This window comes from Aquarana catesbeiana, linkage group LG09, assembly GCF_042186555.1.
Source record: "Aquarana catesbeiana isolate 2022-GZ linkage group LG09, ASM4218655v1, whole genome shotgun sequence".
Classification (NCBI taxonomy): Eukaryota; Metazoa; Chordata; class Amphibia; order Anura; family Ranidae; genus Aquarana; species Aquarana catesbeiana.
In genome coordinates, this window is record NC_133332.1 from 300,639,310 (window position 1) to 300,665,615 (window position 26,306).

Consider the following 26,306-nt stretch of genomic DNA (forward strand, 5'->3'; position numbering starts at 1 on the left):
ATTTGAGGATCAACCGGTATATTTAAACCTGTGACATTACTCAGTGTGGATGCTACTACTGTCCAGAAGGGTCGAAGTTTGGGACAGGACCAGACCATGTGCCAGAAGGTACCCACCTCCTGCCTGCATTTTTGGCAGTTGGGATCCCTTTGATGGTAAATGCGCACCAATCTCTGTGGGGTGAAGTATGCTCTGTGTAGGAACTTAAATTGTATGAACCTGTCTTTTGCAGCGATCATGGAAAGAATGTAGGAAATTAAGCACTCCTTCCATTCTTCTTCATCCAAAGAAGGAATATCCATCCTCCACTTTTCCCAAGTTTTAGTTAATTTGGTATCATACTCTACTGTGAGGTATAGATATAATGTTGAGAGAGGCTTCCCCATCACACTGGAAATCAAGACCCGTTCAATGGAGTCTGCTTCCAAAGTGAGGGGGGCAGGGAACTGGGCTTCAAAGGCGCGCTTCAGTTGCCAGTATCTGAATTGAAAAGAGGACGGGATAGCGAATGACTGTCTCAGAGCCCGAAAAGTCATAAGCCTACCGTCTTGAACTATATGTTTTAAGGTAAGGATTCTCTTTTTTGCCCATAGAGAGGGGTCCGGTATACTGTAAAAGTGAGGAAGCATAGGGTTACCCCATAGGGGCATGTGTGGTGAAATATGATTAGGTTTCCCGTATATCTTCCTAGCCTCCTGCCAGACCCTCATGGTGGTTCGCATCAGGGTTGTCATGGACGAACTGGCTCTAAGTCCACGAAATGGGAGATTGCTCAGGGCAGCGAAGGAACCCAGAATGACCGCTGGATTCTGAGTAGGCTGGGAGAACCACCACCGAATCGTAACCAGAACGGCCGCCCAATAATAAATTTGAAAATTCGGTAGTGCCAATCCCCCCCCCCCCCCCCGAAAGTGGGAGATATAGGATCTGCTTATTGTCACTTTTTAAATGAACTTTTTTTTTTATTTCCTTCTTTCAGACTACTAATTAAGGGGAGTGGTTAATTGGTCACAGGTGCTTTAGGTCCTATATAACTTACTGTAGAACTCATTTCTGAATTTGCTCATTCTTGAGCTTGCATTTTTTTCTTGCTGGAACTCTGACCAAGTGGAACTTTGACTAAGTGGTGAGTTAAAGGGGTCGTAAACCCTTGTGTTTTTTCACCTTAACTTCTGACGCTGACCAGCCCCCCCCCGTTTTACTCACATGAGTCCGTGCGTTCCCTCGGCGGAGACGTGCTCACCCTCTCTGCCCAGGGTTCTCGGCTCTTGATTGGATAGATTGATAGCAGAGCAGCCATAGGCTCCCGCTGCTGTCAATTAGATCCAATGACATGGGCGCCAGGGGGCAGGGCCGAGTCTGGCATTCTGTGTCTATGGACGCAAATGCTGGACTCAGGAGCACGCCCGCAAGGTAACCTCCAGGGAGAGCGCTTCTTCTAGGGGGTTTACTGATGCGAGAAAGGAGCCACGAGCGCCATTGGGGGACCCCAGAAGACGATGGTCGGAGCCACACTGTGCAAAACAAACTGCACAGTGGAGGTAAGTATGATATGTTTGTTATTTAAAAAAAAAAAAAAAAAAAAAACAAAAAACAAGGGTTTACAACCCCTTTAAAAACCAGAGTTGAAAACAGAAGATTATAAAAGGAGTCTGCAAAGGAATCAGGAATCTTCAAGCCTGTAAGTAGCATCTGAAATTTCCTGTTAGTTATATCATTACTGTAACTGGAAAAATGTGTACTAGCAAGATTAAAGGTTTTGTGCAGTGCACAGTGTGCCGCATGTATACAGTAAAGGAGCAACGGCTCCAGGATGGATACTGCTGCGACAAATGTAAGCGGGTTGCCCTTCTGCAAGCTCATATTAGAGATCTGGAGGAGCAAGTTGCAACACTGGGCAGAACTGACAACCTTGAAAGGGGTCCTCTGCTCACTGAGCAGGTGGCTAGTAAAGTTAATGGGGAGGGTGGAGGGGTCAGGATTATCAGGTAGGAAGATGGATTATTGCAGTTAGAGGGAATGGTAGGGGCTCACAGAAAAGGAAGACCAGCCCTGGGTTTGAGCATCCTAACAGATTCGCCAAGTTGGTGAAAATGTGGTGGTGGCAAGCTCAGAGGTGGCAGCCTTGGAAGTCACTGCTACCCCTAACAGCCGGGAGAGAAGCCCATCTAGGGGTGATAAGGGTAGTGCAGGTAGGCCTAGACAGTTGGTGGTTATAGGGGATTCAATAATCAGAAGGGATGATAGAATAATTTGTCACCCGGATCGCCTCAACCGAATAGTTTGCTGTCTTCCTGGTGCCAGGGTTCGGCATGGGGTGGACCGGGTTGATAAATTACTGGGAGGGGCTGGGCATGATCCAGCTGTCTTGGTCCACGTTGGAACTAATGACAGAATATATGGAAAGTGAAGGCTCCTTAAGAACCAACTTAATGAACTAGTCTGCAAGTTGAAGGGAAAGACCTACTAGGTGATATTCTCTCAAATATTGCCTGTGCCATGTGCAACACAGGAAAGAGATTAGAGAACACAGGGGGAGATTAGAGAACTGAATGCATGGCTAAACACCTGGTATAAGAAGGAGCGATTTGGGTTTTTAGAGCACTGGGCTGACTTTTCATTGAGGTGCAACCTATATACGAAAGATGGTTTGCACCTAAATGGAAGGGGGTCTGCTGTGCTGGGGGAGAGGTTTATGGGAAGGCTGGAGGAGTATTTTAACTAGGATTGAGGGGGGGGGGGTGAATGAGATTATAATAGGGCAGGCAGGCAAGAGAGGGGTCAGTCACTATTGGTGGGTGGAATGGGGAAATGAGGGGGGGGGGGGGGGCTATGGCAGGTGATATGAAGGTTCCCGTTATACAAACAACCATTGGAAATGGTACTATTTGGACTAAAATAAAAAATATGCAAAATAAATGTGACAATGAAATAAATTGTTTTTTCATCAATGACAAAAGTTTGCCAAGCAAAATAGGTGAGTTGGAAGCTCTGGTGCACGAAAAGAAATATGATTTAATTGGTATTGCTGAATCTTTGCTTCATTCTTCACATGACTGGGCTAGTAATTTTTATTATCGATTAATCGATTCAGCTCTACACATTACTGCACACAAGCACTGCCAGCCCCACATATAACCTGCAGTATATACTGTATGCCTTTTTGTAAAATTATTTTTCTAAATACCTTTCTCCTTCTCCCCGATCAGCGGTCACGGGACCACCTGTCGTTCTCGTACTCCGATGTATACAATAGGAAGGGAGGTCAGCGGAGGGAGAGAGCGACAGGCGATCATGTGGCCACTGATCGGGGAGAAGGAATAAGGTATTTAGAAGTATTTTACAAAACGGCATGCAGTATATACTACAGGTTATACTAGCAGTGGGGCTGGCAGTGCTTGTGTGCACTGCCTTAACAACCCCTTTAAATGTTACAAACAGGGCTTTTTTTCAGCAGGAACTAGGGGGAACAAAGTTCCACCACCTCTGGCTCAGGTCTTCTGTTCCCTGCTCACCACTATCACTTGGTAACACTGAAGTCCAGCTTCTGCGGTTACAAGTGATAGCTTATCTCCCAGTAGCTCCCACAGGTCAGATATCCTGCCCAGATCCCACTGAGTCCCGGACAGGGACAAGGGAGATACAGAACAGGTGCCCAGGGTTCAGTGCAGTCATGGGCAGGAGAGGGTGCGTGATAGGCTGCACCCTCTGTGGTCTCCATTTTTTCCCTAGTGACCAGTTGTTGAAGCTCCTACTGCATAATCTCCCTTGCAAGTGACTGTAGTATAGTATAGTATGCAGGGATAGGTGTTTCAGCTTAATATTGCAACAAAGGTAAGATATATGACAGATGGTGGAGCTTTTAAGGAGGGGGGTGGGGGGAATGAGGGCAGTGGAGAGAGGGGGTTGTATGCAGAGGGAGCTACTAGTTGATGCCATTTGGCAGGTATGTGAGTGTGGTGGGCATGGTTGAGTTCCTGCACCTATTCTCTGAGAAAAAAAGCCCTGGTTACAAAGAATATAACAAATTATGTAAAAAGGAAATCAAGGATGCAAAAATTCTAAATAAATGACAGATTGCAAAAGATAGTCGGACAAACCCCCAAAAAGTCTTCAAATATATTATTAATAAAAAGGTCAGGTCTGAGAATGTAGGCCCTTTTCAATGAGTGACTGGGGACAAAGAGAAGGCAAATTTATTAAATACTTTCTTCAGCTCTGTGTATACAAAGGAGCATGGGGGAGCTCATGTCTATAATTGGGGTGGTAGTGACACAGCCCCGAATGATCCACAATGGCTCAAAAGTGATATGGTCCAGAAATATTTAGACAGAACAAAGAAGGATAAAGCACCTGGACCAGATGGCATCCACCCATGAATCCTATAAGAATTGAGCTCTGTCATTTCAAAGCCATTATTTCTCATTTTTTGGGAGTCGTTAATGACTGGAATAGTACCACTGGATTGGGGTATGGCTGATGTGTTGCCTATATTTAAAAAGGGAACAAAGTAACTATAGACCTGTTAGTTTAGCTTCTATAGTTAGGTATAGGGAAGATACTGGAGAATTTAATAAAAGACCACATAGATAAGTTCCTGCTGGAAACAGGGTGAATATTTTTTGTAGCCCCTTTTTTTCCAAAATATTGGCTTTTACTGTATGTCAGTTTAGTTTTTGGCTGGGCTCAGAATGTATAGTTTTTCACATGGTTTTCCTCTAAGCTTAAAGTATAACTAAAGGGAAAACGTATTTTTTTTTGTTTGTTTTGGATGAAGTGTGGAGGGATTAGAACACATGTCAGGTTTTATTGCTGTCAGTGCTCCTGTTAAGGAGATTCACCCCCTCTATTTGTCCTGTTTACCATTATCATTGAAAGTAAAAGAAAACCCCAAATTTTGGGTTGTCCCCAGAAAAGTAATAGAGGGGACACTAGTTCTGGTGAGATAGGGTTCCCCAAGAAAATCTCTTAATTTGCAGAGATTTCCTCTTATTTCCTGTTTGGCTATTAAACAGGAAGTGAAGGTAAATCTCCGCAATGGGACACAGATGGCGAAAAAAAAATCTGACAGGGGTTATAACCCCCCCTTGCTCTATCCAAAATAAAAAAAAAGTTTTGCCTATAGCATAGTTGCCAACATTGCAAAAAAAAATTTGGGACACCTTTTTGCATGCAGGCGGAGCCTTGCTATAATTAGGGGGCGTGGCATTCTTTTGTAGACGGGGCATACTGTAACAGAAAAATGACGCGCGCTGCGCCGTGGCAGAAAACGGGCATGGTTTGAACGGAATTGTGGGCGTGTCTTAAATGGGCGTGGCTTGGAAGGGGTGTGGTATGAGATGAATGAGGGATGGAGGGAGAAAGAAAGAAAGAGGGACAGAAAGAAAGAAAGAGGGAGAAAAAGAAAGAAAGAGGGAGAGAAAGAAAAAGAGAGAAAGAAAGAAAGAGGGATGGAGGGACAGCAAGCCTAGATCCACACAACAGTAGAAATATGTGTATTCCAGAAAGTTTAACAATCAGCAGATAAAGATACTCCAAACACCTGGTGTTGGCGCTTCAATCATCCCGGCAACAAGGTTGATATGGTGTCAAGATGATTGAAGCGCATTATTTCTATTATTATATTGTAATATAAAATGAAATTATTTAACTCACCATAATGCAGAATCAGTGAGCGTGTCACCTGCCATGTCGCCTGCCACCAGATGTCATCAGGTGTCCCCAGCAGAGTCCCCCCTTACATCAGGCATTGCCAGCGGAGTCCTCCCTTACATCAGACATTGCCAGCGGAGTCCTCCCTTACATCAGACATTGCCAGCGGAGTCTTCCCTTACATCAGACATTGCCAGCAGAGTCCTCCCTTACATCAGACATTGCCAGCAGAGTCCCCCCCTACATCAGGTATTTCCAGCTGACTCCTCCCTTACATCAGTCATTTCCAGCGGACTCCTCCCTTCCATCAGGCATTGCCAACAGAGTCCTCCCTTACATCAGACATTGCCAGCGGAGTCCCCCCTTACATCAGGCATTGCCAGCAGAGTCCCCCCTTACATCAGACATTGCCAGCTGAGTCCCCCCTTACATCAGGCATTGCCAGCGGAGTCCCCCCTTACATCAGGCATTGCCCGCGGAGTCCTGTCCTTACACCAGGCATCCCCCAGTGGAGCCCCCCCTTTCCTTACATCAGGCATTCCCAGCAGTGGAGACTCTCTTCGCCGCCATTACTAAACAGAATGGGACAAAATAGCCGGGTGGCTGCCAATAGCAATTGAGCTGCGGCGCCGCCCACCCCTGCCCCTTCCCACATCAGGTCACAGACAGACGGCAGCGGGGTAGGAGTTGGGCGGTGCCACAGCTCAAATTCTATTGGCAGCCACCCAGCCATTACTAAACAGTAACTGTTTTGGTCTACGGGAAAATGGCGGCCGGTGGAGACATTGTCTCCGTCGGCCACGGACCTCTAGCGGCGGTGGCGGAAAAAAACAAAAAAACTTTAAAATAAGAATTTCCCTGGACATTTCCTGGGAATGGCTAAATCCGGGAAAAGGGTCTAAATCCCGGGAATGTCCCAGGAAATTCATGACAGTTGGTAAGTATGCTATAATTCTACTTTAAGTTGGCTTGTGATTTTTCACTGTCACCAGTAGATGTCACTGGTATCACTGGTCATAGTATGAGATTTCACAAACAGTACTAAGTTATGAATATTTATATTTCCTTCAGCCAACCCAGTAGGAGGTATATGTCACAGGTGCAGGCTGGGAGAAGATATAAATACTTTGGACAGGCCATGTGCTCGCTCTCTTCCCCTGGGCTGTGGTCTAGGATAGTGCTATTGTATGCTGTTAGTTTCAATAGCCTGTTTTGTGGCCTAATATGTGCTGAAGTGGCCCTGAAGCTGTCCTATCTGGTCTGGAGGAAGCTGTGCCAAGGTTGAAACCTAGGGAAGGGCCCATGCTGGAGAGAGTCAGGAAGAAGGCCTGTCTCTCAGAAGGGCCTGGTGACTCACTTGAAGGACCCACTGAAGTTCAGGAACATGCTTACAGGGTTCCTGGTTCGGCTTAAAGATTCTGACACTGTGAAGCTGGACATTGATCTTGATCTGGAGTGTCGATAAGTGATCTGCGATGGTATCTGGGACCCCTAATCCTCACCTCCTTAACCGTTCTGCAATAAAACTTTAAAAAGACCAAAGTGACTGGTGCTCAATATCTTTTCTCAGTCCTCCCATTTTAGCCATTGAGCCCTGGGGTTTAATGCTAGCCCACCCATGACCTATGTAGGTGCTATCCAAGCCTTTGCTTCAGAGGGGTGCAACACTTTTGATAGTACCTGCTCCCGCTTCCTCATTCCTCACCTATGGTGGGCGAGGATAACGCCCACCATTTCCCGCTTGCATTCTACTGGAATAACATCACACATCCCAGGAGGTTACAGTACCAGTCTCACAGCAGTTTTCTGTTTACCGCATAGGCAGTAGGGGGCCGGCTGTAAGTTATCAGGAAGTGACAGCTAGCTCCTAAAGCCAAGATGGCAGTGCAGAAGATCTGAAACCCTGAGAATTGGCTGCAATGAAGACAGCACTGGCCTTCATGGGCTGGTAGGAATATGTTAATTAAAAGTCAGCAACTAAAGTATTTGTAGCAGCTGGCTTTTCATTTTCACATGACCAGGTGAAATTCTACCTTAAATCTACCATTGAAAGCATTTCATTATATTTACAGTATAATGCATAAAATTCCAGTTGATCCTGTCAGAAATCTTGTTAGCTTTCTATGCTCTCATCTGTACTGTATTGTTGAGCATCATGCATACTGAGCAGAAAAAAAACACATTTGGCATTTATTTTTTTCAGCCTGTAAACGCACCTGTTATCCTATGTGTCCATGTATATGCTTACTGACTGAAAAAAAAACATCACCAGCAAGTTTAGAAAAGGAGTATATGGGTAGAAAAAATGCTGGAACATGCATACGAGCGCATTAATGCTAGACACGTTTAGGCGTGTTCGCTGAGTGAGGGGGGCGGGTAAAAGTAGGTGGATGAGCATGTCAAATGGGCCCACGACGTAGCAATCCTGCAACTGCATGCAATGCACACGGTTGTGCCGTTGTTGGTCACCATTTTTAGAGTTAAGACAGGCCATGAGGAGGTGACGTATCGCCTCCCCACCACCTGCCAAACACCCTTTGAAAAGCTATCCATCACTGATCGTACTTGAATGCTAATAGCTGCACATGTGAATGATTCCTTACTAAGTATGCAGTGTCTTTATCTTTATCTTTGACTTTATCTTTGACTTTGTTCCAGCTTAAGCTGGTGCCATGACTGATGCCCCAGGTTTCTTGTTTCAGGGTGGCTCTTTTTTCTTGAAGTGTCCTATGGAGACACCCTTGCATGTAGAGACTAGAGTTGTGTCTCCCTACACTGTGCTCCTAGGATGGCAAGGCACCCCCCTGCTCCTCCCTTCTCTTTTCTCCAAACAAACTGGCTCCAGATTGTACTGTCCACTGTCAACTCTTTGCAGTAATGACCAGAAGTTCAGGAAAGCCTCTCTGCCAGAACACACCGATCAGCGCTCACAGCCATTGGCTGCAAGCGATGATTGGATGCTGATCGGCTGCTGATTTTCAAGCATGCTCGTTTGACAGAAGCTGTCCTTGAGATCAAATTCTGTCAGACAGCAGCTGAAAGTCAGACGGTTTCAACAGTAATAGCTGATTTCATGCCGATATTGGGCCTGTTTATATGGGACCTTAAGGTCAGGGCCCTGTGCAGATCACTAAAAGCGCAGTTCCACCCAAAAGTGGAAGCTCCACTCATCTGCCTCCCCCCCCCCTCTGGTGCCAGATTTGGCTCCTTTCGGGGGGGGGGGGTCAGCGGGTACCTCGGCCCCCCTCCTTCTTCCTTCGCCACTGGGCCAGTTAAAAAGCACAGTGCGATTCACGCATGTGCTGTAGGGAACCGGCTGTGAAGCCAAAAGGCTTCACTGCCGGGTTCCCTTACTATAAATGGCGGTGACAGCACATCGAGAGACGGTGGGAAAAATTAGCTGGGATGCCAACATTGCGGGCTCCCTGGACAGATAAGCGTCCTAATATTGAAAGTCAGCAGCTACAGTATGTGTAGCTGCTGACTTTGAATTTTTTGGTGGGGGGGGGGAAGCCCTCGGAAGATTTTACCCCCTTCCTGACCAGAGCACTTTTTACAATTTGGCACCACTTTGCTTTAACTGACAATTGCGCTGTCATGCAATGCTGCACTCAAACAAAATTTGCGTCCTTTTTTTTCCCACAAATAGAGCTTACTTTTGGTGGTATTTGTTAAGCTCTGAGGTTTTTATTTTTTGCGCTATAAACAAAAAAAAGCGACAGTTTTGAAAAAAAGACAATATTTTTTACTTTTTGCTATAATAAATATCCCCAAAATTAAAAAAAACAAAAACAAATTTCTTCATCAGTTTCAGCCAATATGTATTCTTCTACATATTTTTGGTAAAAATCGCAATAAGCCTATATTGATTGGTTTGCGCAAATGTTATAGCGTCTACAAACTATGGGAATGATTTATGGCATTTTCATGGCATTTTTATTATTTTGGTTTTTTTTACTAGTAATGGCGGTGATCTGCAATTTTTAGCAGTATTGTGACATTGTGATGGACAGATCGGAAACACTTTTGACAGATTTTTGGGACCACTGACAATTATTCAGCGATCGGTGCTAAAAAAATATACTGATTACTGTGTAAATGTCAGTGGCAGGGAAGGGCTTAATACTAGGGGACGATCAAGGGGTTAAATGTGTGTTCCCTCAGTGTGTTCTAACTGTATGGGGATAGGACTGAGTAAGAGAGGAGACATATCGCTGTTCCTACTTACTAGGAACAAATGACATGTCTCCTCTCCTCTGACAGCACAGGGATTTGTGTGTTTACACACACAAATCCCTGTGCTGGCGCTCATGCACGCGATCATGCATGGCTGGCGGCAATCGCGACCGCCGGCCACATGCATCGGGCACGCGCGCCCTTTGGTGGCTGAAAAGGGGAAGGATGTACCCTACGGGGTTTCGCCCAGGAGAGCCATTCTGCCGACGCATATCTGCGTGAGCGGTCGAGAACCGGTTAAGTTCCTCCACACCACACCGTGTCTTTATGGAGATGGCTTTACTGCAATAATAACGGGCCTTTCACAAACTGTTGCCAATGAAAGCGCATGTCTTGACTGCTGAAGAGAATAGGCCTAAAGCCATAAATAACCATATCTACCAATAACCTTAAGTAAAAATTAATACTAATGTGATTAAACCGCGCTCCTTCCCTAGTAAATTGCAAACATGCAAAAAAGTGGTTTCAACTGAGCACCAACATGATAATATAATAATATTTGTATAAAAAGTCAAAACACAAAATAAGTTCAGTAGTGCAAATAGTGAATATTCAAACAATGTATCAAAGTCTTCAGACAATGTATCAACTTCAGATATTGTACACAATCTTCAAATCCCTGCTGAACAGTAGGTAGGTACATTTGACTGAAATATTTTCCTCACCGGTAGGGTGCTTGATTGTGATACGTCATCTCCGCTGGTTTTGAAGTGCAGCTGGAACACACCACAGCGTTTCCATGCACATGGATTTCTAAGCTGCAAAAATTTGCTGTTTTTATCTTGTTTTTATCTGTTTTTTTGGAATAAAGCTGTGACATACTTCACTATGGAAGCCCTTTCTTTTTACATTTTTTCTCACTAACCATTGGACAACTCCCTTCAAATCGTTTTGTTCCTGGGAAGGTGCTCAAAGATCAAAGTCTGGATCCCAATGTGGATCCCAGTGTTTAACCGACCTCCAGGACACACACATCACGATCTGGATTAATTTCCGTGTGTGTGTTCTGGAGGTCGGTTAAACGCTGGGATCAACATTGGGATCATGCACAACTCCTGCTGAATATGACCATATGTGTTTTATGACTACCTGTAATAGGGGTCATGGAAGTCTGGTGAGTAGGATGTGTGACAGGAGATGGTGGTGGTAGATATTTCAGTCAAATTTACTTACTGTTCAGCAGGGATTTGAAGATTGTGTACTATATCTGAAGAAGTTGATACATTGTCTGAAGACTTTGATCTACCACCACCATCACCTGTCACACATCCTACTCACCAGACTTCCATGACCCCTATTACAGGTAGTCATAAAGCACATATGGTCATATTCAGCAGGAGTTGTGCACGATCCCAATGTGGATCCCAGTGTTTAACCGACCTCCAGGACACACACATCAAAATGAATCCAGATCGTTTGAGCACGTTCCCAGGAACAAAACGATTTGAAGGGAGTTGTCCAATGGTTAGTGGGAAAAAATGTAAAACGAAAGGGCTTCCATAGTGAAGTATGTCAAAGCTTTATTAAAAAAAAACAGATAAAAACAAGATAAAAACAGCAAATTCTTGCAGCTTAGAAATCCATGTGCATGGTGTGGCGCCGTGGTGTGTTCCAGCTGCACTTCAAAAACAGCGAAGATGACGTATCACAATCAAGCACCCTACCCACCGGAAGATATTTCAGTCAAATTTACCTACTGTTCAGCAGGGATTTGAAGATTGTGTACAATATCTGAAGAAGTTGATACATTGTCTGAAGACTTTGATACATTGTTTGAATATTCACTATTTGCACTACTGAACTTATTTTGTGTTTGGACTTTTTATACATATTATTATATTATCATGTTGGTGCTCAGTTGAAACCACTTTTTGCATGTTTGCACTTTATTAGGGAAGGAGCATGGTTTAATCAATTTAGTATTGATTTTTATTTATCCATTTTTCTTTTCTACAACGTGCTGCTCCTTACCAACTTTCCCCTGTTTAATTATTTTAGTTGCACTAATTATCCTTCCACTTTGCGCTGGTTCTGGGGTTTTTAACCCCTCATTCACATTTTTTACCAATAACCTTGCCCAATAAACGATGCTCAGCCAGGTTACGTTGGAAAGTGCAAAGCCACAACTTTATTAAAATTTTCCATATAAGCAATTTTCCAACATAGACATTAAACCCGTGGCAGTTACAGTTGTACTGTGGGCACCTCTTGAGGCCTTAACTGGACCTAGTAAAAAAAAGGCCTGTCTTTACCATAAGTTCCAGACAGACATTAGACTGGTCGAGCTTCCACTGAAGGGCATAGCCCAATAAATGAAACATTTATCGATGGCAAGGTAAAAACCGCCAGGGAAGCTGTGTCAACGAAGAAAAGTTGGGGCAGGCAGGCAACTCTTCTTTCTGCTCTTCCAACGGTGCGTGAAGATTTTACCTCAGAGAGGAAAGCTTATAGAGTTCAGGCCAAGCCCCTCATCCCGTGCCCAACTAGCCAATCATATGAATGAATTGGATTCATAGCTCTTGTTTACACCCCTGTCGCTAGGCCATGCTGCTTGAAGTCAAGGCTTCCTTACCCAATGGGATCAAGGGGCCTTCATTGTATTTTGTAGCACAAGATCCTTCTCTGGAAACACCTGAACTTCTTTATTTGGAGGGATGTTCACATACGTTTGGCCTTTTGGTTTAGAGAAAACCTTTGTATATGCTTAAGAAAATCAGTATATTTGCAACATGAAGATTTGCCTGCTTTTGAAACCACTCATTGCTAAGAATGCACAAAGGACCCAATTCTATGGTGCTATTTCAAATTGCTTGCTTTCCTTTACTAATGGCCAGGGCCTTTTTTTTTATCAGGAACACAGTTCCCGCACTTCCAGAACTGAATGTATGTAATGGCAATGAGTCTTTGGGGTATGCTGGAGGGTCTATTGATGCTGGCTGCTGGGGAATCTTTTGTCCCTGGTGGGGATCTATTTTTGTGTGGGGGTCTATTGTTGCTGGTGGGGGGTCTTATGTTGCTGGGGGGTCTATCGTTGAGGGAGAGGTCCATTGTTGCTGGCTGCTGGAGAATCTATTGATGCTGGTTGCTGGGAGATCGGTTGTTGCTTCTAGGAGTCTATTGTTGCTGGCGAGTTATTTTGTTGTGGAGGGGTCCATTGTTACTTGGGGAATCTATTGTTATGGGGGGGGGGTCTATTGTTGCTGGAGAGGTCTACTGTTGCTGGGGTGATGACTATTGTTGCTCAATGTTTTCTGTTCATCTTTCTTCTTGTCATTAACACATTCCATACAAATTACTTAGTAGCACGCAATTATATTTGGTTCTGTATTCTCTATAAGGGGCAGTACTGGGAGGTGGGTAGGGGGTGGAACCAAGGGATGGTGCTCAGAGGTAAGTAGGGGGCAGAGACAAGGGGGGACTCAGAAGGGGGGAGTTCCTGCACCTGTTTTCTGATAAAAAAAAGCCTACTAATAGCAGAGCTGCCCCCTGAACTGGCGTCCTGGTTCTTATTTGAATAAGGTTCCACTGGCATTGCTGAGAGGTTTCCGGTAACAGAAGTGGGAGAGTTAAAAATAGTTAAAAGCCTTTCAGGATCTGATAGCTGGCTAGATATATAGGGCACTTTTCAGATAACTCATAATGAAGAAATAAGAAGTTGTGGTGACAGGTGTTAACATGAAAGATAAAAGCAGAAACATCAATGTGTGACATTTCTCATACACTGTAGAGAATCACACAGAATTCTAAATGCAGAAAGAAAAAAAAAAGTTGGATTTTTATAATAAATACATTAATTCAGTTTACTGCATGCAAGAGAAATAGTTGGAGTAACTCCAATCAAAAAAGCAAAAAGACTTTAACAACAATCTTGTCCCAATGTCTAAGACCAGACAGAAGTGAAAGTTGTGATAAAAATGAAGTTATAGTGGAACTACCTGTTTTTTTAAGGTCCTCTTTGCTGCCTCCTCTACCCTTCCTCTTGCACATTAGCAAAAAAAAAAAAATGCATTTAATAGGTAAAAACTTTTTTTACTGCCTTAGCAACCTAGGTTAAAATGATTTAAGACGCATCTTTAATTAAGATCTGGCGCATTTCTCTGTGGGTTGCGCATTTGCGACATTTTAAAAACCGTCTCCTGGGATATGCGCCATGGCCATTCCAGGAGCTGTTTTCGAGTTTTCATACATGTGCACACGCGCACTATGGGGGTCTCTGCCTGAAAACTGTCAGGCTCACGGTGTGTCTGCGCATAGTCCAGATCTTAATTAAATATGGTAGCTCTGAAAAGAGGGATGAAGGGAGAGCTTTTGCTTTAAGCAAAACATTGCTGTACTCCATGGTCTAAATATGCTTTTTATTTTTTATTTTAACACAGGGACAAGTGTTGAGGATTTTGTTTTTGGGGAGGTATTAGAATTTAGAAAAATGTGTGAATCCTGGGTGAAAGTTGTATGGTTCTTGTGTGCAAACCTTTAGGCCTCATGCACACTGGATGTTTCTCCTGGCCGCAGGGTTTTGGCAGAAAAAACACTTGATGGTTGTAAACTCAAGTCACGTTTAGGCATGTCAAGCACTTGGGCGTTAATTCCTTCAATTGGTCAGAACAATATTTTATTATATACCTACATTGTACCTCTTGCTGACAACACACTGTTCTGCAAGTTGCAGTTTACATACGAAAGGCAAAAGCTGCCCTTGTGTTACTGCACAATTCCTGGCTGTCAAAATTACATCTGGGATTTGCTGATAAGTGCAGCCAGGGGAGAAGGAGAAGCAAGCTGTACCAAACACACAAAGAGTTTAGATCAAGTTTTTCAGGGTGTATGTGGTACACCTAAAGTTCAGAATTAGTTAAGGAGTGTCCCTAGGCATTTTTTTTTCTTTGATAGAGTGTGAAATTGTTAGAACTCGTTTTTATCACTTTTTACGCATTTATTGAAGAGATATCCTCTGTCTAATTGTCCTGATCACAATTTTCACCAGGAGAGGAAGTAATTAGGAATCCAAAATGTAACAGTTGTCACTGAAACAGGACATAAATAGATACTTGTTAAGGTGACAACCAGCCAAGGGAATTTGGACAGCTGTCTTCTCTCTTCCTGTTGTGCCTCCAGGACAGGAAGTGAGATTTTTTTGTAGAAATACTTTATCACTTATACTCATTATCTCTCCAATTCCCCACAACTCTATTATTTATTACAGTGGGCATTCCTTTAATTTTAAGTAGGGATGAGCTTGGATTAAGCCAAACTTGGAAGGCAGCTGTCCGTGCTGGGCCTATGAGATTTGGGTGGGAGATTCCCACCCTGCAGCTTCACATACTGAAAGGGGGGGGGATTTTTCTTGACATCAATGAATTAATATGACCGCCAAATTGGTTCTACTTCAACCAATTCAGTGGGTGTTAAGAACTCGGTGGAGTTATAGAGGGCAATACTGAGATTTGGTAGCACCTTGCAGCCAAACCCAAGCTCATCTCTTATTTTATTCCATGAAGATCTCAGCTTCATCCCTTATTTTATTATATGAAGATCTCTGCTAAACCATACTAAGGAAAATATGTAGACTGCCATTGCTGAAAATACTAGCTCCCCGGCTCTCTCTGGCCTCAATACTCTCTCATCACTAAGCCATACTTAGAAGGCAGCTGTCACTGCTGGGCTAATGAGATTTGGGTGGGGGATTCCCATCCTGCAGCTTCACGTACAGAAAATGAGGGGGGGGGGGTTCTCGTGACATCATTGACCTAATATGACCGCCAAATTGGTTCGACTCCAACCAATTCAGTGCGTGTTAAGATTTCTGTCGAGTTATACCAGGACAGTACTGAGATTAGGTAGCACCTTGCAGCCAAACCCAAGCTCATCCCTTATTTTATTCCATGAAGATCTCTGCTAAACCATACTAAGGAAACTATGTAGACTGCCATTGCTGAAAATACTAGCTCCCTGGCTGTCTCTGGCCTCAATACTTTCTCAGTCACTGATCCAGAACAAGCAAGCAGCTAGTGAATCAGAGAAGATCAGAACTCACAGTACTTTCCTGTTTTTACAGGACAATGAATCAGAAAATATCAAGGGCTTTAGAGTAACATAACAGCCAGGCAATTGTTCTTTTCAAAAGCAGAGCACAGCAATGGCAGCCAGTGTATTTTCTCAGTCAAGACTTCCAGCTGCATGCAAAGCAGGTCGACATGTTAATTGATTATATGTAATGATTTCAACAACTCCTTAGTGTAAGCCAATATCCTGTTTTCCAACTAGAACAGACCACTTGATTAGAGATAAAGTCTAATTTTATATATTAAAATGATATTAACGTGAATTAATAATAAAAGAGATAAAGTGATTAAGAAAAATCGCTTAAGCTTTCAGCTGGGTCAGGTCACCCATCAAATAGATAGCGGTGCAATGTGGTAATTAAAAATATGACCTCTGTGATTAACTTCTATGAATCATACTAAATCTGATTATTTTATTTACTGACCTTCACTAGTTTGTCTCTTAGATTATATGAAAATGTGGATGATACTGCCAGGGCCCAGCTCCAGCTTTAATGCACAGTCATTTAAATGGATTTTAAAATGGATATTTCAGGGTTAGGTAGATGCTGGAGAGTTAAAACACTTGACAGCTTCTTATATCTTTTGGGGATTGGTGGGATCGGGGCCAGATTTCCATTACTGGAGCCTATAGGCATATAGCCATTGGTGGCCATAGATGCCCTCTGCTTGGATGATCTCTTTTACATAGAACATTTTCTTGCTTCCCTGGTCCTGATCTGGCAGCTTACTGTATTGTAAAAATACAAATAAGGCTACTTATATTTGATAAGAATGCTTCCTGTTTGTCTCTTTGTTGGAAGCAAAAAGGTTAAAGCGTAACTTCCCCTTTTCACAAAAAATTAAAAGATAAACTAACTTCAAATAACCTGGCACTCCTCCCTCTGCAGATAGTGGCCATGATGCCCCATGCTGCAGGTGTAGCAGTCTGTACTCGCAATGTCAAGTACTCATTGGTTAGCTCATTGGATAACGTGACCGCTCTGACCAATGAGAAGATCTTTATTGCCTAAGGCAGCCATTTTCAACCAGGGTTCCATAGAGCACTAAGCTTAGAGTTTGCTAGGGGTTCCCTGAGCTGTGGCTGATTGAGCTCCCTTCTGATGGTCCAGAGTCAACACCATTTGGCAGAGCCAATGGCATTTACATCACTGATCTTTTTAGCTGGCTGTAGAAGTAGCATTCTGACGACCACTGTAAAAGGGGAATTCTTCCCACTAGCCACCAATGTAAGGGGCATTTTCCCACTGACCCCCCAGAAAATTGGTTTTAGCAGGGGTTCATTTGGACCTGAAAATAATTTCAAGGGCTCCTCCTCTGAGGTAAAAGGCTGAAAGCAGGGATCTTCAAACTATGGCCCTCCAGCTGTTGCAGAACTACACATCCACTGAGGAATTGTAAAACTCTGACATTTACAGACATGACTAGGCATGATGGGAATTGTAGTTCCTGAACAACTGGAGGGCCATAGTTTGAAGACCCCTGGTCTAAAGCATATGTTAGAGACAGATATTTGTGGAAATGTCAGGTTCTGTTCAGGTAAGTCAGCTTTTTGCCATTAGTACCTAGGATGCTCATTTACTAATGGCAAATAGACTGTTCTGCGCAAGGGAATTGTCTGCAGGGCTTAGTGAATGTGGTGAAATTTCACTTTGAAAGAATACCCAATCACGTGCATTGAAAATAAACAAACATACATTTTTTGCTTGTAATAAATAAAAATACATTTTTTGCTTGTACATGATTGGATGATGGATGCCAGTGCAGCTTCACAGCATTCACTAAAGTCTGGGGAAAATTCCCTTGCAAAGTGAACAGTCATTTGCCTTTAGGAAATCAACCCCAATGGGTTTATAGGAAAAAAAAAATGTATTTCATGTCTACGTGATCTGTTAAGACTATTAAAGCTAATGTCTGGCCACAAAAACTTCCATTCAACCATATTTCCCAACAGCCACAAAGGAAATACATGTAGCATCTGGGCACCAAATGCCTTTGCAAACCCAGTTATTACCCTGCATTACCCTCTCCATGGTCCCACTGTAGGAAGGTAGCCACCCACTCTTGCTCATTCCTTAGATGGACTATGGACTATGGGATGTGTAGTGTCCATAGAGCAGTGCATAACTAATGTGCACCGTTTCTTCCAAAAAAACAGAAGTGATGGGGTAAGGCTGGGTTCACACTGCAGTACGGAGCGGCTCACAGCAGGGGTCTGGTAAGTCCCTGTTCATCGTTTCAGGTCAGATTTCAGTCAGAATTTTTGGCTGAATCTGGACCTGAAACGGACCAAAAGACGCACAGGACTCCTGTGCAACTTGCACTGGAGCCGCTCCGGAGATGTGTGAACCAGCTCCATAGAGAGCCAGTCACAATCTCCTGACATGCGAATTGGATGCGGAAAAAAACTTGCATCCACTTCGCAATAGTGTGAACCCAGCCTAAAGGAGAGGCTTGGGAGCTTACGGAGGACATTACAAGGAAAAATACAATGATATGGGTGAGCTATTCTAAAACACACCCAAAACAATTGTTTTGCCCTCATTCACATACAGAAGGCTTGATGTAAAAACAAATACTACTAATAAAATGTATTTCACCGCTACCAATATGGCTGAAGCATGTGTTAAAGTGAATGTGAATGATCATACAGAAGGCAGAGAGGGAGGACACAATGCAGGACTCAGGAAGTACACTGTCAGTGACCCATTGGGATACTCTCTGGAGTCTGCCTGCAGTGGATAACAGAGGAAGAGGATTCAAGTGTATCTAAACCCAGGAAGAGAAATTCAATATATTGAAAACTGCCAGTTCGTAGATGCGGTGGCTGCATTTTTCAGGCTTTCTTTCCTTTATTTTCACTTGGTGATCCTGACAGTAATATACTTTCTGTCCTATGGTGACAACACTCACCTAGTGGAGCAGCGTTGTCACCCTAGGACAGGAAGAGGAGTTGGTGTTTCCTTTTCTCCATAATATAGGGGGTAGGTGTTCTGTAATTAACAGAGGTGAATTGGGCAGGGCTAAGACAAGGGCTTGAGATAAGAGTGCAGAGTGCACTGGAAAGTACTGGATTTCTGGCAGGATCAATTGGCTTTTGCACTTATTGGCTAGATGTAACAACACATGGGGCTGAAACTAATCGATTAATCGACAGCTAATCGATTATGAAATTAATCAATTACTATTTTCATAATCGATTAATCGGCCAGTAACATAATGGGGTTAAAAAAATATAAATAAAATGAGCCCTTTATAGTACAAAAAGAGCAAATAATCACTACTGTAAATATTACTTTCACAGTTTTACAGTAAAAAATGAACCCCTTACAGTAGTGATTATTTGCTTTTTTTTTGTACTATAAAGGGCTAATTTTAGTTTTTTAACCCCATTATGTTACTAAACGTCTTAGACCTGGTTCACATCTATGTGTTTTTTGCAGAAACGCACTACAGTTCATTTACATGGTTTCCTATGGGACAATATACTTCAATAGAGAAGCTGCAGAGAATCATGTAATGCGTTTTTGCAGCAATTTGTGTTCTTTAATCTGCCCAACAACAAATTGGCCAAAAAAAAATGCAAAAACACAAATCGCAGCAAAATCGTGTGCGCAAAAATCAAAACGCACAGAAAAAAGCACTGCAGAAACAGATCAAAAGCAAACTGCATAGGTGTTTACCGAGCCTTATGCTGGCCACACGGATCAATTTTCAGACGAGAATATTCAGGCGAAACATCTTTGTACATTCGCTGAATGAAAGAATGTTGTTTGAAATGTTCACTTGTTTTTAACATTCTGTTTTTAAAATGAATGTAATTTCTGATTGAAAACCACATACACTGTCTGAAAATTCCTATGACCAAGAAGTTTTCTATTATTTCCAAATTTTCCTGTCACTGTGGTTGAAAATGAACGTCGATTTGACCCCACTAACGATTAGAAAAACGAACAAACGTTCTTAAAATGACATTTTTTTTTGAAGGAAGACATTGTTTTTAATAAAAAATATTGATCTCTGAGTCTGATATTTACCAGATTCGCCCTCTAATAGTATATACAGTATATCTCTCCTCTAATAGTTTATACAGTATATCTCTTCTAATAGTATATATAGTATATCTCCTCTAATAGTATATACAGTATATCTCCTCTAATAGTATATACAGTATATATCTCCTCTAATAGTTTATACAGTATATCTCTTCTAATAGTATATTTAGTATATCTCCTCTAATAGTATATATAGTATATCTCCTCTAATAGTATATACAGTATATCTCCTCTAATAGTATATACAGTATATATCTCCTCTAATAGTATATACAGTATATATCTCCTCTAATAGTATATACAGTATATATCTTCTCTAATAGTATATCTCTTCTGTCTGTTATTCTCAGAGTGGATTAGATATTTTGCTCCCTAACCATATAGTTGGTTATTTTTATTTACTACTGCATAGAGATATTTAAGAATAAATTACCTTTTTTTAAAAAAAAAAACTTTACATATTAACTAAATTATACACCACACTTTTTTTTTTTTTTTTAAGGTTATTAACCGATTAATGGATTAATCGAAACAATAATTGGCCAACTAATCAATTACGAAAATAATCGTTAGTTGCAGCCCTAACAACACATTTTCAATGGTATTTTTAATGGAGCAAAATATTGCAAATACAAGAGGTTCATTGTTAGGGTTTACATACTGTACACGTTACCATAAACTGGAAGAAGTTTCTAATTTTAGTACAGCTACATGGTTTGCTGGATACTAGTAATGGTGCAACATGTATGCTGCCATTGCTGGCCGCTCTGTCTGAAAGTACCCCAGCCCTCAGAAGAAGTCACATATTGATATACTTTGATGTAGGCTTCCTCCAAAGATCTCCACATTATGACCCTGTCCAGCACAGCACAGCCTTCATATAAAAAAGTCCAGGTCATTACTAGGTACTACTGCGCATGCCTACGGCTCGCCCAGGTTAACTGGCTCTGTGCATAGCAACCCCAGTCATTTAGAGGAATATGAATCAGCAGGGTGCAAGTGCAGTAGGCATATGGACCGGCTGGACTCTGTGCAAAAGCCATGTGGTGCCAAGTAATGCTACACAGTAAAGATCCCAGGAAGGTAAGAGTTTAGGTAGGTGACTTTCACTAAAATGGAGGAGAGATTTAAAATAGGATTCTGGAAAACTAATCTTTAAAATTTCTCCCTCCTAACAACTTTGCTTGTTTGTGTAAGGAAGATGTATATACTTATTTTTAGCCGATTACGGTCCAGTCACAGGATCTCCCCTGTGTCAGCCAGAGGCAGCTGCAGGGGAGAGGAGAGAATGCTTAACAATGGCTGGTAAAGCCTGGAGTGGTGACGTCACCCATAGGCTTCAATGGCCCATCTATTGTCGGCACTCCCTCCTCTCCCCTGAAGCCACCTCTGGCTGAGAACAGGGGAGCCGATCACATGACCCAACTGGAGCAGCATGCAAATAGGTGAATATATGCATCTTTCTTACACAGGTTATTAAGAGTACTTGTTAGGAGGGAGTATCCCGAAACTTTACTAAAAGTATAGTTGTCCTTTAAGTGTACTACCTACAGATGACCACAAGAGGGAGCATTTACAAACATATATATGAAATATAATGTTCAAAATATGGAACAGAAAGCAAATAAAAATGCAAATGTAACATCACCAATAACTTCTGATCTGTGTTACCATTATAACTCAGAACATGCACTTGCACTGAACAGCACCAGAGTTTCCTTTTCAATCTCTTTTGCTCTCAGAACAGAATTAATCTGCATCTGCATGTTATTTCTTTCTAGGTGTCAATGCAATTGGTGCAACAGACTGAGCTAAAGCTATTGAGCCCATTCAGCTGATGTGACAATACTGAGTACATTCAGAATCAGCATTTCACAGTGGCAGAACCACTGTAGCATAATGCAGCAGCTCTACTTGCAGAGCCTGGGAAAAACACCATACTGTTATGTGTCTCCCACAATAATTAAAATGCATCTGCAATGCTGTGCAAAGCATAGAGAGGCAGCAGAGGGGACTGGGGCTTAAAAGCAACAAAAAAAAAAATACTATACAGCTGGTCATATTGCAGGCAAGCCAACGGAAAGCTCCTGTCTTTCAAGGGCTGAAGATTTTAATTCAATTTGCAGTTAATTTGGATGCAATGAAAGGCATCTAGAGGGCAAGCGGAAACTAAGGAGGGAGCGTTACTAGTGATCCAACAGCCATAAATAAAATATGGAATATTAAGTACCTGTTTGTTTGCTGGCATGCAGATGCACAGTCTCCTTGGGTGCTCGCAGATCGTTGCCCACCACACGGTCCGTCCGTCCTCACCTGGATTCCTGTTGAGAGCAGAATAATTGGAGGGGGGATTAGCCTGCACCTTTTTTTTTTTTTTTTTTTTTTGTTCGCTCACAAGTCCTGTTGCAATCATCTGTCACTTGCAGCATCTATGACAGCGAGAAGCGTGCTGTGGGGTACGCAGGGGATCCCATTAGAGAGTCTCTTCACCCCTCCCTTCAGCGTTGTATCGGGTGTCCCCTGGCTTGTCCTGGTCAATGCATCTTATAATGTCGCTGTCACTTTTGTAACTGAGACACTCCACCCTGTGCTGCTGCCAGCACAGGAAACTTTGCAAGAGCAAGCGACTGATCACAGACCTATCTTGTGCTGACAGACCTCTCCACTCCCCCTAGGGAGGGACCCTTTGCAGGATGGATTAATCACCCCATCAGCCAACCAAGGGTGCTGTGATAGGAGCCGCTGCTGTCACGTACAGTGATGAAAGAGGCAGTGCAAGTTTTGTGACAGCCTGAGGGTGACACTTGTCCTTGCCTTCAAGGAAGTCCCAGGCTGCTGCTCGCCTGCTCTGTCTCCTCTCCTTGCTGCAGCTGCATCCCATGTGCTGCTGACCCCCCTTCTCATTCTCTATACAGCTGCAGGTCCTGCCTGCAGATCAAGCTGTGCTGAGGGCGTCCTGGGTAATGTAGTTTTACATGGCTGACGGCAGCTCTGCACTAAAGAATTGCAAAAGATTTTTACTGCATTAATCCTCATACGCCTGCAGGTCGAATTTTACACCCAAGATACCCTTGAAAGAGTTTTAAGGTCTCAGGGAAACTCTTGCTAAAAATAATTACACCTACAGCTCACGGTACATTAGCATAATCAGTGAATTGTACAAAGTTTTAAAAGGATAAGTTCATCTTTAAAAAAAAAAAATTATATATTTATATTTTTATGCAGGTAAAAAATGCACATTTATTATTTTTTTCTAAGGAGCCGAAGAGCATTCTACCCATGATCTGCAGACTGCTTGTACCTCCAATACAGGGCAGGCAGTTACTCAGAGCTGCTGTTAGAAATCAGGGGCCCCATACAGCCCACCTGACACGACTCCCTGGCGGAAAGTAACTTACTGTAGAATTATTAATCCCTTTCTCTGTAGCCTCGGTTGCACAGATGAATGAATAGGACTCTGAAGCTTCCTGCTCTTTCACAAACGGAAGCATAGTAAACACAATTTACTATGCATCAGTGATGAATACTTACAGAACCGATTGGTACCGATCACTCACTATGTTCATTCAGGAAAGGAAGGGGCCAGTAAACAACATATTTACCAGCCCCCTCCCCCGCTCTCTATCCTGAAACATTCCCCTGTGTGCCCACGGAAGCTGCCAGCAGGAGAGGAGTGGAGGGAAGCTGGAAGCACTGTGGGTGAAAGGGGCACATGGGGGGCCCAGACAGCAGATAAAAGGGACGCATGTGCTAGAACCAATCCCCCTGCAGTGCAGCTAAAGGGAGAAAGAGGAGGAGAAGCTGGCAGTATTGCAGGGGAAAAAAGAAGAGGATCGGTGTCTGCAATAAGACAACACAGCCAGCCCTCCTGCTCAAGAGGTACCCAGGTTCCCCTTGTGAATGGATAGGGCCCGGGCCCAGTACAGGAGGGATGGCTGTACCACCTTATCAGTAGCCCTGCAGTTACTTGAGAGCAGCAAGATCAATGAACTATGAGGATGCTCAACAGCACCCTCGTAGTTTATTTGGAATTACAAGCCCTCAACCGCAATGGCTGATGGTTATTGTAGTCTATTCACAGGAAACTCTGAATGAATGACGCAGCCGTGTGGGCGTATCCTGCCGACTACGCCAAGTTGTGAGTGGGCCTAGTCCCCTGCACGTGGTGTTGCCATTCCCATGTACATGGTCATCAATGACCGAGACCAGACGGGTCGGGTTCATGTGAAAGTCAAACATTATGGTGGTACCCCGGCTTAGCGACAAAGTGAAGTGTCTGGTCCCATGTTACTACACACCTTGATTGTTGTATGTTGCATCTAGGAGGGGCACTGCTGAGCTTATGCCCTCTCTACCAGTCCAGCGCACCTCTGCCACCTCACTCCCAGTGACAGAATGGGGTCCCGCCGAACAGATTGCGTGGGCTTCATGCGTGCTCTTACTTAACGCCTCCACTCTCCCGTACCATGCAGCTAGGTACATGGGGTCTCTGTACCATGGGTTTGGTCCCAGTTACTCTGAGGGAACTGACTGCTAGGGAGGGAGCCAGATCACTGACCCCCTTGCTACTGGAGGATCTGTCACCTTTGCCAGGTACCACGTTTTATGGCCGTCTGTTATACACTTACTAGTTCTGTTATACCCACTAGTTCATGCTCTCCACTCTGATTCTCCTGCCGAGTTACCCTTTTGCAGTGGCCATGCTTTCATAGTCTGTGTGCATACTTACCAAATGTCCCAAATTTCCCAGGACATTTCTGGGATTTACACTATTTTCCCGAATTTATTGCTTCCCGGGAAATATCCAGAGAAATTAGTTTTTTCCACGATTCTCCGCCGCCGCCGCTAGAGGTCCGCGGCCGTCTCCGCCGGCCGCCATTTTTTAGAAGACCAGGAACATGGCTGGGCGGCTAGACGGAGCTCCTGTGTCGCTGCTCACCCTCTGCCCCGCCTACCCCTCAGCCCCGCTTCGCTCCCACTGCCCCCCCCACTCCGCCCCGTTCCACCCCCCACGCAGCCGGCGGAGACTAGGAAACCTGATGTAAGGGGGGCTCCGCTGGGGAAACCTGATGTAAGGGGGGGGCACTGCTGGGGAAACCTGATGTAGGGGGGGCTCCGCTGGGGAAACCTGATGTAAGGAGGGGCTCCATTGGGGAAACCTGATGTAAGGGGGGGCTCCGCTGGGGAAACCTGATGTAAGGGGGGGCTCCGCTAGGGAAACCTGATGTAAGGGGGGGCACCGCTGGGGAAACCTGATGTAAGGGGGGGCACTGCTGGGGAAACCTGATGTAAGGGGGGGCACCGCTGGGGAAACCTGATGTAAGGGGGGCTCCGCTGGGGAAACCTGATGTAAGGGGGGCTCCTCTGGGGAAACCTGATGTAAGGGGGGGCACCGCTGGGGAAACCTGATGTAAGGGGGGGCACCGCTGGGGAAACCTGATGTAAGGGGGGCACCGCTGGGGAAACCTGATGTAAGAGGGGGCTCCGCAGGGGAAACCTGATGTAAGGGGGGCTCCGCTGGGGACACCTGATGTAAGGGGGGGCACCGCTGGGGAAACCTGATGTAAGGGGGGCACCGCTGGGGAAACCTGATGTAAGAGGGGGCTCCGCTGGGGAAACCTGATGTAAGGGAGGCTCCGCTGGGGAAACCTGATGTAAGGGGGGCTCCGCTGGGGAAACCTGATCTAAGGGGGGCTCCGCTGGGGACACCTGATGTAAGGCGGGCTCCGCTGGGGAAACCTGATGTAAGGGGGGGCTCCGCTGGGGAAACCTGATGTAAGGGGGGGCACCGCTGGGGACATCTGATGTAAGGAGGGGCTCCGCTGGGGAAACCTGAAGTAAGGGGGGCTCCGTTGGGGAAACCTGATGTAAGGGGGGCTCCGCTGGGAAAACCTGATGTAAGGGGGGCTCTGCTGGGGAAACCTGATGTAAGGGGGGCACCACTGGGGACACCTGATGTAAAGGGGGGGCTCCGCTGGGGACACCTGATGTAAGGGGGGCTCTGCTGGGGAAACCTGATGTAAGGGGGGGCACCGCTGGGGACACCTGATGTAAGGAGGGGCTCCGCTGGGGAAACCTGATGTAAGGGGGGCACCGCGGGGGACACCTGATGTAAGGAAGACACCGCTGGGGACATCTGATGTAAGGGGGGCTCCGCTGGGGACACCTGATGTAAGGGGGCTCCGCTGGGGACATCTGATGTAAGGGGGGGCCTGCTGGGGACATTTGATGTAATGGGGGGCCCTGCTGGGGACATCTGATGTAAGGGGGGGCTCCGCTGGGGACATCTGATGTAAGGGGG

General features: G+C 44.4%; 1 protein-coding gene across 1 annotated transcript in view; it reads right to left on the reverse strand.

Moving 5' to 3' along the window:
* FAM78A (family with sequence similarity 78 member A) overlaps positions 1-22,906 on the reverse strand; it is a 58,098-nt gene extending 35,192 nt beyond the window's left edge. The window contains exon 1 of the mRNA XM_073600499.1: positions 22,236-22,906. The gene's annotated coding sequence lies outside the window, so the exon portion shown is untranslated. The remainder of the gene's footprint in view (positions 1-22,235) is intronic.
* Positions 22,907-26,306: the final 3,400 nt, after the last annotated feature.